This window comes from Dipodomys merriami, unplaced genomic scaffold, assembly GCF_024711535.1.
Source record: "Dipodomys merriami isolate MVZ:Mamm:240054 unplaced genomic scaffold, mDipMer1.0.p SCAF_590, whole genome shotgun sequence".
Taxonomy (NCBI): domain Eukaryota; kingdom Metazoa; phylum Chordata; class Mammalia; order Rodentia; family Heteromyidae; genus Dipodomys; species Dipodomys merriami.
This window is the reverse complement of record NW_027206169.1, coordinates 26,136-38,519: the sequence shown is the minus strand read 5'-3', so window position 1 is coordinate 38,519 and position 12,384 is coordinate 26,136. Positions and strand designations below refer to the sequence as shown.

General features: G+C 34.1%; 1 pseudogene; it reads right to left on the bottom strand.

Annotated features, from left to right (window-relative positions):
• Positions 1–1,511: 1,511 nt before the first annotated feature.
• Positions 1,512–1,608, bottom strand: LOC138813377 (U6 spliceosomal RNA; annotated as a pseudogene).
• Positions 1,609–12,384: the final 10,776 nt, after the last annotated feature.

Below are 12,384 nucleotides of genomic sequence, written 5' to 3'. Positions count from 1 at the left end.
CCAAACTAAAGGACTCTTTTTTAAAAAGTTTTTTTTGGTCTGTTCGTGGGGCCGGAACTCTGGGCCTGGACGCTGTCCCTCATCTCTTCAGCTCAAGGCTAGCGCTCTACCACTTGAGCCACAGCACCACTTCCCGCTTTTTTTTCTGCTTATGTGGTGCTGAAGAAATGAACCTAGGGCCTCATGTATGCAAGGCAAGCGCTCTACCACTGAGCCACTTTCCCAGCCCAAAAATTTTTGTTTGTTTGATTTTTGTTGTTGTTGTGGATTTTTTTTTTTTTTGGTCGGTCATGGGGCTTGAGCTCTGGGCTTGGGTGCTGTCCCTGTGCTCTTCAGCTCAAGGGGAGTCCTCTAACGCTTGAGACACAGTAACACTTCCCTAAACTAAAGGACTCTTGACACCCTTATATCTTGCTGTTGAGAATTGAGATAGCAAAGATACGCTGGATCGCCTTCTGTTGAACTATTATATAAATCCAGGCCTGAAGAACAACATAGAAGAAACTGTATTTGATATTGCCAAAAGGATAAGTATGTATCACTACCTCTATGAAGTTGTGAAAGGCTGTACAAATTGTTCACCAAAGTCCTAATGGTCGGGTTAAGTTTCTTAAATTTCAAAAATGCAAGTCCATCTTTTGTGTCCCTACAAAATATTTTCACAATCCAAATAAAAACAATATCTTTTGTTTTTTTTTGGTCAGTCATGGGGCTTGAACTCTGGGCCTGGAGCTATCCCTGTGATCTTCAGCTCAAGGTGAGCCCTCTACCACTTGAGACACAGCTCCACTTCGAGTTTTCTAGTGGTTTATTTGAGATAAGAGTACCACAGACTTTCCTTCCCAGGCTGGCATTGAACCATGATCCTCAGATCTCAGTCTCCTGTGTAGCTAGGATTATAGGCATGAACCACCAGTGCCCGGCAGCACCAAAATTTTACTGTAAAAATTCATGGATTCCGCGGAATTCTTCCAAGTGAATTGCCTGCCTTGGATGGAAAAATGTATTCAATAGTTTTTGTAAACATGTATAATAACTTCTTCAGAGTTTGTGATTTTTTAATAAGAAATAATTTTAATTTACCTGTTGAAATGAGTAGTACAGAAACTAAAATATTTCTGGTGCTTGTCTGAAAAAGTATATTTTAAAATATTCTATATTCTATGTTTGCATAATGTTCATAATTTATTTTCTCCTAGATATACTTTGAATTCTATATTATTTTATAATATATAGGTTCATTAATGTGTCCTTTTGGATTGTATTCCATATAGAAACAGTTTGAGTCCTTTTTTCTAGGTCTTAATATTATTTTTCTTTGGGATAAAATGACAATGTTATCTAATTTGAAAAGTTTTGTAAAGTTTATGCTATGTAAACGCCTTTCTGAGGTGATTTAATACACTGATGTCAAACTTAATTTAATTATATGAATTACGGGTATTGTTACACTTGTAATTTTGTCATCAACTTTTTAATCACTTTTTTTCATTTCTTGCATCTGAAGAATGAAAAATATGGAATACTTCTCAAATTTTCATATTATACTTGTGCAAGTGCCATGTTAATCTCTGTATTGTAATTTGAGTATACTTGCTGCTGAAGCATGTAATATCCTCTAAATTTAATAGTTAATGATGCAATCTTTATACAGGCTTATATCTATGGGTGCCTACTTGTAACAAGGAAACCTTATTGTTCCTAACAATGCTATTGATCTTATTTCCCTAAAATTCTGTGAATAGTGGAAAAAATTATATTGATCAGTCGATTGCTCACATTTGCAATCTTTTTTTGTCAATGAGTATCTTAAATCTTTTTATTTGGAATTTGATCATACTCTCTATTATTTATAGTTAGGTCCAAAGATGATGGCTTTTTCAAGTACTTATTTATCCAGCTTTGTGGACCTAATGGATTCAAACTAAGCGTTGCTTAAGAGCTACTTCTAAATTTCTTCAGCTGACATTTTCCCAAATGAAGTTTTACTGGAACAAATGTCTACCTGAGCCTTTACCCTTCTTTCATGTGGGAAGAGACCAACCAGAATACCTTACCCTGACAGCAAAGATTTTCTTACTAGAACAAAACTAATCTTGGTTATAAGGGATCATAGAGAGATGAACAGTTCAAACAGAACTGTTCAGACGAGAAGGTATTTTATCAAAATATAATTGTTTATTATACCTTCCATTTAAAAGTAGCTAAAGCCAAGAAGGTGAAAAAATTGTTCGTATGCATGATTACTTAATGTCCTGGCCTGTCTGTAAGTTCCTGGCAGGAACTTACACTACTGCCTTTTTATCACCAAATATTTTCATAGTTGCAGGAGAAGTGCATATGTTTCTCCGCATAATTAGGCATTAAATTGATAATGTTTTAATCACAGTGTTTTCTCTTGCCTCCATGCTGTAAATCTACAAATGATAAAGCTTTAGTTCTAACTCTATCAAACACTGAAGTAGAGATAATGGAATCATACTTTAAAACAGAGTTGCCTTTGATGCAGTAACTACAACAGAACAATACAAAACGTGTGTCTTTTAATCATATTATATATAGTTATATATTTTATATTTATATGTGCTGATTTTATATTTCACAATGAAACTTAATAGAATTAGTTGATAATTTGACAAATAAATTGATATTTATTTACTCCAATAAATAGAATTGGAATATAAATATTTAGGTTTCAAATATATATTAGACTAGGAAAGGTATCAATGCACTCTTTTTAGTATAAACTTGTGATACATTATAACTGTTCTTGGTCTTCTGAATCCACATGAGAAAAAAACAATGTTTTCCTCTAATCTGTAATGGATTTTACTCTGCTGCTCTGTTTATTGTTTTAACTCGCTTGTCCCAAACTGTTTTTGTCCATATTTCTGAAGCATTCTTACTGATTATTCCCAAATTTTGCTAAGATGTCTAAAAAATATTATTCTTCTGCAGTACCCATGGGTCCTAAGATCCCAAGGCCCAGTTACTTGCATCATCAGATAACAGGGGCAAGAGTTTTCACCAAGGCCCATGCAACATATCAACACAAAGTAATTGAAGATCCATCTCAATTTCGCATTTCCTATATTTCAGGGCCCCAATTCCTTGAGATGCAGGAATTAGCAGTAAGCAATTGTGAAATGCAAGGCAACTTAAAATGAAGGATGAGATCACAAAATTTGAGAGAAAGTACTGTAATTCAAACATTCAACTTACAGATGACCAACCCATATGAGTGAACAAGTTCACAAAGTGTCATAAGATTATTTTTAATACCCTTCACTTATGATTAACGAAAGATTTTAGTCCAACATGAGTGGGCAAAAAAATAGTTCCTAGAAGGATAGATCTATAATTGTTCTACCAAAGCCCGAAAACTTGACTTAGAGGTCAAATGTAATTCAGAAAAATATTTGAATCACTAAGGAGTGCTTCAAAACACTGGGACTTCAGTACAACATGGTTCTGTGGTATAAAAATGTCACTCTCAAACCAATGATAATCTACATTTAATCTCCTGAAAGTATATTCCTTTTCAAATAAACTTTTTAAAATCACTTTTGCCAAAATAACATTTGACAATTTGATGATACTTAGTGACAATACAAGTTTTTCAAGTGTAGGGAGCAAGTTACAATAGAGTTGAATTATTTCACAGCACTAATGCCAAACATGTTCAACCATTCATTAAAGTGTAGAAATAGTACCACCCACAATTTGTGTTTTTCAGTATGGGCCTTTCAGAAATGTGTTTAATATGTCAGCCTCCTAAATTTCAAACCCAAATGTTAGCTAATAAATTTCATCATTTAATAAGGTACATTTTAAACAATCACAAATAGTTGCCTTATCATATGTTATTTTATGTTTTCCCTCTGTCTAACATAGTAAGAAATATGACTTTAAGTCTTCAATATGGGTACTAATCAGAGATATGACAAACATAATATCTGTCTTCTATTTCTATCATATTCCTATTTAGGAATAAATTTTAATTTTCTTTTTTTTCCAAAACTTATAGGTAGTATAAAATATTATTCCATGTAAAATAAAAGAATCACACCATTGTACAAAGCCATTTATAAAAATGCAGTTAGTAATACATTCTAAGCCATTTTTTAACTTTCTTTTTGACTAAATAATCTTTCAAACGGTTAAGAAAAAGTCATGTTTAGGTGCTTCCCGTCTCCAGTCTTGCAAATTGTTGCTGCAGATGAATGAATTATGGAAATATAAGCTGACATCATTTCAAGAATATGCAGGATTGAAACTCCAGGGAATGTATATAAACCTTTCAAAGTATTAATAGACAGTTTAACAGAATGACTATCAGGAAGTTGAAACCAAAGAGGAATTATAGTAAAGACATAGAATGAATGAAAAATGAACAAGGAGCAAATACAGCTAGAATACTGAATGTACACATATGATGAAGGAAGTGGTAAATTGGAAATAAATCTTGGAGAAAGCTTTGGCTGAGAACGATAGAAGGAGTGACTCTGATCTAGGAGCATTGGACAATTAGATGGATATATTTAATTGTAACACAATTGCACAAACTTAAAATTCAGTTAAAAAACACAACTAGAAACAAAAACACACAAAAATCACAACCAAACAGAAATCTCTAGAGAGTATGAATATGACCACTCAAAATTTTAATCAGTTAATGAAGGGCAGTCTTGGGAAAAGCAAACAAACTGTTCAAAGAGGGAAGTTTGGGATAGGGGAGAAATTTGAACAGAATTAAATAGATTGTCTAAGGTTATAAATCACCTATATCTGCTGTATACAGTATCTTACTTCTACGAGTTTTCTGTCTGAACTGGATAATCCAGTCCTGAGACACACTTGGTAGCTTGTGAGTTAGAATGGAAGAAACAAGATCAAGAACCCATTACTCCACTGGAGAGAAAACAATCCTCTATATTTTCTCTAATCTCTCTTCACTACTCTTTCTTCATACTTTTAAGTCAATTGATTTTGAATTATATTTTTTCTTCTTTCTTCTGTCAAAGTAATTGGTCAAAGTAATTTCATTAAATATTATTTGCCATTTTCTTCTTTCATGCTGTTTAATTGGACAAGTGAGTGCATAAAACTTCCCTCTTGTATTTGGTTGCCATGAAAGAACATCTATGTTAATAAGGAGAAATCTAATGTAAAACTTTGTCTCCAGAAAACAGTCCAAGAGGCTGTGATCACAAATATTTGGCTATATATTTTTTTCTTTTACCTTGAAAGACTTCTTGTGTCTAAAGTGACCACAAAAATAAGTACTCCATCACTTGTTGGTTCAATCAGAATTGTCTAACCTCAAAGATATATTTTGCTAAGAATATGCTTAGAGAAAACCAAAAAATACTGCATTTTTTATTTTCTCTCTTAAGATTCTCCTTAGATACCATATCAGGAACAGTGAAGTTATTCTATGCAAAATTATTTTAATAGATTATTTTTCTCTTGGTCTTGCATTTGTTCACCAAGATGTATGGAGGAGAATAGAGTTAAATCACCCATACCTTGGAAGAAAGTGTCTGTTACAAAAGGAAAATGCTTCTATGTCATACTTCTATGTCCTACTCTTAGCTCTTGTCAGAGTTCCAATTAATCACAGCTTCTTGGCTTCCAGTCTAGCGAAGCTGAAGGACCAACGGGCTCCACCACTGCTACATCTTCATTATTTCTCTTTTAAAACTCTTCAAGTTGCCTCATTTGGATGTGGAATGTATTTTCATGTCTTCATTCAATCAGTTCTGCATTGTAGTGAGCCAAATGGGCTCTGTAAAATCACTTTAGGGAGTAAAAATACTAACACAATTTACATCAAAAAGTTTTGACCTCCCTTGACTGCTGAAGTCAATACGCTTAGCTAAGGCTTCTAAGAAAACTTTTATTATTAATTTTTCCATTTGCTCAATTCTTTTCTGAACTTTTTGGCATATGTAATAAAAGAAGTCTTCACTACCTCATATTAATAAGAATATTATTTTTTGTGAGCCACTTAGAAATGTGAAATCATTGGTTTGAAGTATCCAATCAAATTTTTTTCTGTTTCACTGCTTCACGTCCAAAGACATTGTGGAAAGTGTTACAAACAGAAATGTGTAATCCCAACACCTTCTTTCATTGTGGAGGGCACTTTCTCCCTAAATATTTTGACTCAAATTATCTTTTTCAGAGAATTACTGTTTGGTAATTAAAGGTAAATTCACAAATTTTGATGCCTTATTTTTTTTAAGAACTTTTAATTTAAATTCCAATACAACCTTCTTTCAAACAGTGAGAATATAGTTCCTGGGTAAGGACAATTCCAAGGGAACCTACAGGATTTACAGCAAGGTTTCTGAGGTTTGTTTGTTTAGTTTGAAAAAGAGCCATCGTCATCCACATTGCTCCCTCTCTACTAAGTCTCCTTGGATTTCTTTGCATGAAAGCCTATTTTTCCAGGCAATTTTAAATTTTCTTAATAGGCTAAGTTATTAAAAATTTTGAAATATTAAATTTTACCTGCCATAAATTTAAAACTGTTGAAAATCCTTTATCAGAACCACAAATTCACCAATCGTAATTCCACCTTTATCATCAAAATGTTAACATGCTGTTTTCATGATATAGTATCCATGCAGCTATTATTTTCCAGTGGCTTTGTTATGCATATATGTAACCATATTAGCTGATGCTAAGCAAAATGAATTCCAAGATATGGAACCAGATTTTTTTTTCACTTGTGGTTGTTATTTTTTATGAACTATGTGATTTCTGTTTTCTTTGGGGTTTTCCCCTATGGTTTATCCCTGCTGTATGGTGAGACAATGGTGAGCATAATGGTGAGACAAAGGACAAAAAGCAAACCAATGCAATAGCAATACTCACAAGACAATATGTTGGAAATGTACTTTACAACTTGTGAGGGGTGAAGGGGTGAAGAAAAACTGTGAGAAAAATGAGGGAGGGGTAACAAGTTTGAAATGTTTTTTATTCACTACCTTACAATTACTGTAAAGTCACTGTACATCAATTTGATAATAAAATTGAAAAAATAAGCTGCGTAAAATGTAATTTTACTGTATTGGTACAGTAAATATAATTCTTTATGTAGTAACATTTTAAAAATCAATACTATTTGGCTTCTAATTTGAATTAATTACCCCTTATTTATCAGAGGTTCATCAACTTGAATGTTATCCAACTAGACACTATTTTCACAATATACTTGCCAAATTTTTCAAAAAATAATAAATTTAGTACTTTCTCATTCTAAAACAGAAAACAGGGTCTGGGAAGATGGCTCAGTGGGAGAGTGCTTGCCTTGCATGCCTGAGGCCCTGGGTTTGATTTCTCAGCACCACATAAGCAAAAAGAAAAAAGCCGGAAGTGGTACTGTGGCTCAAGTGCTAGAGCGCTAGCCTTGAGTTGAAGAGCTGAGGGACAGCGCCCAGGCCCAGAGTTCAGGCCCCACGACCAGACCCAGTTTAATACTATGGAAACCCATCATTTTAAAAGTAAGTAAGTTTTTAAGAGGACAGAATATATGTGTTCTTCAAAATTCCTATGACTAACAACTACTCATTTTTAAATTCTCAACATTCCTAAGAGATTTAAAACAGTACCTGTTTGCATGATATGCAATTCTGCAATAGATGCAGTTTCCAATGGGGTGTTACAGATTGAGAAGTAAACAGAAAAATAGCCACATTCTTGTAGAGGATAAAACTGTGAAGCATGTGTAATAATTAATTCTTCAAGAGTAAGCAATTGTTTATAAGAGTAAGCTATTATATCTATGACCATCAATCCCAAGATTTATGCCATAAAGTCATCCTAGCCCAACAGTTTCCAACTTGTAAGGGACACCTGAAAATTCCTTAATTCACATCATGAATACCTTATCTCTATTTTGAAAAATTACTACACCTCTTCTAATGTGACACCCTCTTTGTTCTGAAAAGAACACCACAATAAACTGAGCTGCATCATTTTTCCTCCACTGGAATTCTTGAGATCAGAACACTTGTAAATATTATTTATATTTAGACTTTTTTAACTATCATAGATATTCAGTATGCTAAGATAGGAAAATTATGATTCAAAGCCTTCCCAGACAGGAAGATTTCTTAGAATCTTATCTCCAAAAAACTTCTGTGCAAAAGCCAGACTCAAGTGGCACTGAGGTTGAAGTGGTAGGGCTTGAGCCTTGAGCATAAACAGGATCAGAGACCTTGTCCATGCCAAGAGTTCAAGTTCTAGGATGAACCAATAAAAAAAAAACAAAATTGAAAAAAAAACCAAACCTAGCATTTTTCTCCATGTATACAGAGGCGCGTAAATAAGGAAATGGCTTCCTGTGGTACATATAGGTAGAAGAAAGAAGATGTCACACAATTACTCTCTTCATACCATATTAAACCAAACCTTTAAAAATTGGTTTTTCTAAATGTATAAATTAATGTCATCCATTTTTGGCAACTCTGTCTAGATTATTCATATTAACATTGTATACATGAATTCTGCAAATTATCTATTAACTATGTTCTAATTATAACTGTTGTGAAAGAATATCTAGGCAAATAGAATGCCAGAATTATTTGTGAATTTTTCAATTAATCCCTGTACTTTAAAAGAATTTTGTAGTATCCTATAGAATATGAAATTACAAACAAATCCAAAAAATATATTTTAAATCTAAATTCTAATTTAACAAGGTCTACAAAGTCCTATATTAGACGAACTTTGCTATTTCTCCAGACTTAAGCTTTTGTAATCCTTCGACATTTATTTGGAATCCAACAGAATGAGGGATGGGAATCATGAGCTGTTTTGCATCTACGAATGCTCTGTAATGATAAAAGCATTTAAAACACAAGTGAGGATATGTATGGGGTGCATTCAATAGGAAACTTGACTTCTCAAAACATAATGACAAAATTAGGCCAAACTTCCAACTGTGTATTCCTTTCTTGTTGTTTGGTTTGTTTTAATGAGACAAAATTATTCTACCTGGTCCAGGGAAGGTATCGTTATGTAATTCCACTCTCTTATCTCTTGTCTGAGTGCTAGAATTCCAGGCTTGTATCACATTGCCCTGCCATAGTTTGTTTATTTAATCTAGAAACAGACTAGAAATTCTGAACTTCTCTTATGATTTTATCCACTAGACTGACTGCTCAGACTGTTTATGTACTATTTTCAAAGATGTTTTAACATTTGACACAGGATATGAACATTTTCAGATGCACCTGCAGGCTTCCCTGATTCATTCCACTATGTATCCTATCCCGTTAAGAATGATTGCTTGACTCTCTTACTATCTCTGTTCCCTACCTATGTAATATTCTCAACTTCTGGGAGAAAGTTCACTTGAGGACTTTCTAATATTAAAAATTATCACTTGATTCTAGTCTTACTCAGGACCTATTTTCTATTGTTTTCTAACTTTACTACATATTCTGAGAGTTGTTTCATTTGTGTATTTTTGTGTGCACCTATAAGTGCCTCTATGTGTTTGTGTATGTTTGTATGTGTGTATGTATGCCAAAACTTAAAGCTGTAATTCAGCAATCTTGCTCGTGACTGCTATCCCAGCTTTTACTGTTTAATTATAGGTAGTGTCTCAAAGCCTATACTGTCCAAGCTGGATGCAAATTGAACTTCCGAGACTCCTTTACATTCTTAGGTTTTATTTTTCCAGGAGCATCAACTTTTAAACTTCAAACACTTTTGTGAGTGTAAAGTCTAACTGTAGCCCAGATTTTTAACTCAAGAATTCATATAAAGATAGATGAACATATACATTACATATCCTGAGTGTACACTGTTAGAAATGTGATCATAAACCAAGTTGTTGTGAGATCTGAGGATTGGGTTTTAAAGTCAGCACGAGTAGGAAAGTCCTGGAGATTCTTTTCTCCAATAATTACCAGAAAACTGGAAGTGACACTGTACCTCAAGTGGAAGAGCACTAGCCTTGAGCTGCATTTCAGATGACAGCGCCCTGTCCCATATTTCAAGTGCCATGAAAAACAACAGCAATAAAAAGGAATATAAGAAAAGGAAAGAAAAAGAAATGTGATCTTAGCCACCAGGTTCATTGCTAGTATAATTCCTGTTCCCTCAAGATAGACTCTTTTTTCCAGTTAAGTCTATTCTCCCATATATGACTTGCATTGGAAACAGAATCATTCTTCCATTCTCCTTTTGGCACATTTACATGATTAGCAAGCGTGATTTAGAAAGGGAGTGCCTCATGCTTCATGTTCCACTTAGGGGTAATGCTTTCTCTATATCACTCCCATAAATCTACATAAGGGACTTGGCTTTATTGTTTCAAATTTTTATTTGTAGAGTCTTGTATATTATATTGAACACTTATACATAAACACAGAACTTCTTTTTCTCCTATAATTGCTATTTTTTCTTTTACTGTTAACTCATGTACAGTTGGGAAATTAATGCATAGCATATAGATTCACAAAAAATGATCTGAGAACCTTCTTACCATTTAAAATTCACCTTAATTTACAGAGCACATGAGAAGTTTGAACAAAATATTCTCATGGATAATGTATTTATAAGCAATTTAAATTACATTTGTCTTTACTAAGTTGTCTCTGAAACATGTGTTACCTCATGTCCAAAAGTGTCATTGTGCTATTTCAAAGAAGCCAGAAAACATTCATTTTTTTCTGGATCAGCACCATAAATTGTTACTGGAAATAAGTGGAAGTAACTGTTACTGGATGTGGAAACTGATCCCAGGAGAGGAATTTAACATAGAGAAATGACAAAGTTCAAGTTAACTATTGCGTTCCTTTGTACTGTACAAGAAAAGAATCGAAGGCTGGAAGGAAACTCTGTCCATGACTTTTTTGAGTGTGTCCTTTACTCATATAAAACTTGTCTGTAAACTTCTGGTTGAGAGTATTGCAAAAGGAAACAATATGCCATTTGAAGGCAGGCATAGAACAAAAGGAAGTAACTTTGTTTTAAAAGTGTTCCACTGCAAAGAAGCAAAGACATGGAGGCTTTAGTGTCTTATGGATGGATGTTTCACTCCTGAGATGATTCTCTTGTTGCAGGAATCAGTTTTCAATTCCTTTAGTCTGGTCTTGAGTTTTCCATAGCAATAAGAATTCCAAAAAAGCAGGAATCCAGTGAGTATGATCAGCAAAAGCAGCCTCTTCTCGGACCACCACTATTTTAAGGAAAGTCCCAAAGAAATACCCAGGGTTTGTTTTGTTTGCTTGTTTGTTTAGTTTGTGCTGGTTCTGAGGCTTGAACTTAGAGACTGGCCCCTGTCCCTGAACAGTTGTCTTTCTTTCCTACCTGGACCAAACCTAGTACTCCACTGCTTGAGCCAAAACTCCACTTCTGGCTTTTTTGGTGTTTAATTACAGATAAGTGTTTGACAGACTCTCTTGCCTGGGTTGGCTTTGAACTAAGACAGTAAAAAAGCTAAGTGACATCAACTCTATGGAACTCTTTTGAACCAAGAAATATTAGATGAAGTTTATTATAAAGCTAATATTTGACAATTTTTAAAGAAGAGAATATGTTTAGCAAAGAAGCCATAACAAATAATCCAGTAAAAGTAGGTGCACTACTAAATCATTTGGGAAGATTACTATTGACTTCATCATTCCTTTGGGGGAAAATTAAACCTATATTTGCACTTTTTTGTTGGTTGTGGGGACTGAACCTTGATCCTAGGCACTGTCTCTCAGCTCTTCAGCACAACTTGAGCACTCTACCACTTTAGCTACAGCACAACTTCCGGGTTTCTGGGGTTAATTGAAGATAAGTGTTTCATGGAATTTCCTGACCAGGCTGGCTTTGAACCACAATCCTCTGGACTCAACCTCCTGAGTAGCTAGGATTACAGGCATGAGCCACCAGCACCCCGCTCATATTTGCATTTATGTGCACTTAATGTCACTATGTAGACAAAGAATGGAAATATGAACCATATGATATGACATTGCAGCTTTTCAGAATAATTAAGGTAGCAATAAATATGTCCTTTTCCATTTTGTTACATAAATGACTCATGAGCTATGGGACTCTTACATTAGCATCCTCTTTCATCTTTGTAGGTGTATTTAGTATTAGGAAATGTTCATAGATAAATACAGCAAGACAGATTTTTAGAAAGCAAAGGAGATCAGGTATGAAAGATCAGCATAGGAGATACATTCATCACACAGAGATTAAGAACTAGCCTAGGAGATTTTGAATGCCAAAGGCAATGAGGAATTAGCCTAGTTGATAACTAGTTCTTTAATAAGCAAAAATGGTTCCCTAGAACGGTTTCTGCTATACCTTAGTTACTATAATTTATTCTTTCCATCTGGGGTTATTCCTTCTCTTCTGTCAATACTG